The sequence below is a fragment of the Leptonychotes weddellii genome, chromosome 7, assembly GCF_054177405.1.
Source record: "Leptonychotes weddellii isolate Sample4059 chromosome 7, ASM5417740v2, whole genome shotgun sequence".
NCBI classification, from domain to species: Eukaryota; Metazoa; Chordata; class Mammalia; order Carnivora; family Phocidae; genus Leptonychotes; species Leptonychotes weddellii.
The window spans coordinates 42,935,554-42,937,134 of record NC_138375.1 but is presented as its reverse complement, the minus strand read 5'-3'; positions in this window follow the sequence as shown (position 1 = coordinate 42,937,134).

Genomic DNA, 1,581 nt, shown 5'->3' with positions numbered 1-1,581 from the left:
TAAATGGACAAAATACATCTTCCCTACTCTCATGGTTTGGAGTGTGGAGGGAGATCAGATTTGTAAAGTGGCTTCCTACTATTGTAGTAAAAGGAGTTTAACAGTCCTAAGCCCCTTATCCACAAGGCAAGAAACCTCTCCCCACCCACACCCCACCAAATACAGGTTAGGCACAATTAAAAATATTCTCACAACTAAATTTGAGTCCTAATGAGTCAAGAGAGAAAAATACCTTCCCTTCTTGGGAGGCCAAGCAAAACAAGAGCAGTGGGCCAGGTAAACGTACCCCCCTAGAATAGAGGAGTGTACTTCAATGCAAAATAATAAAGTGTCTAGAGAGATTTGAGTGCAAATATCAAAAGATTTCCTGGAACTTAAAAACACAATTTTAAACTATGAAATTCAGTAAAAGAATTAAAAATGAAAATTAAGTTGACTACTGAGATAGTAATTAGTGGCCCAGGAGATGGAATACAGGAGACACCTCAAGGCACAAAACAAACAAAAAAAGAATAAAATGTGAAAATCACAAAGGAAAATACCAAGAAACTAAGATTACAGATGCAACGTAATAAAAATGGGGGAAAAAAAAGAACAGATGACAGTAAGGTTATAATAGTGGTTAATGCCTAGGAACCAATACTAGGGAAAACAAAACAGACAAAAACAAACATACTTTCCTGAACTGGGTGAAGATCTGAATCTGAAATTGAAAGTGCTTGTGAGTTCCAGGCAGCACTGATGAAAACACACACACACACACACAGTCCCAGGCTTATTCTGGTAAAATGTATGAAGTTTTAAGATTTAAAAAAATGTTATAAACTGTCAGGCAAAAAAAAATGTGTTCACCTAAAAACAAAACGAAACTCAGACAGGCATCTGACTTTTCATCCGCATTACTGGAAGTCACAGCATCAACAGACTACATTCATAAAAGGTCTGCAACTCAAGAACTTTCTACCCGCCAAGGTATAATTCACCAATCAAAGGGGAAGAAAGAACATCTAGGACTTGCAGTAAACTGAAAAAGTGCATCATATGCATACCTAATCTGGAATACCTGAAAAAAATACTCTAAACAAACAACAAAGGAGCCCAAGCTGAGTTTTAAAAAAAATATAGAAGGGAAGATGAACTAAAGAGGATGCAGCACTGAGCACTGAAATGTAATGCAAAGGCTCTCAGGCCATGTGTAATATGAGTGCTAAGTAGGGACTTAGGAAACACAACAGGGACCCATTTCTTCAACTATCCCAGAAAAAAAATTAAAAGAAGTAGGAGGTAGAAATAAGGAGAAGATAAAAGCATCTGGAAGGAGTTATGTTGCAGGTATGGAAGGCAGAAGAAGATGGGGAAATAAAAGTTATTGCCCTTTGTGGGAAGCAACAGGGAGGTAGAAAGGGAGCAATGGTATGGTTATAATGAAGAAAAGAATGCGAAGCGGAGCAAGATGGCGGAGGAGTAGGAGACCTGGATTTCGTCTCCTCTCAGGAATTCAGCTGGATAGGGATCAAACCATTCTGAACACCTACAAACTCAACAGGAGATCGAAGAAAAGAAGAGCAACAACTCTCTCAT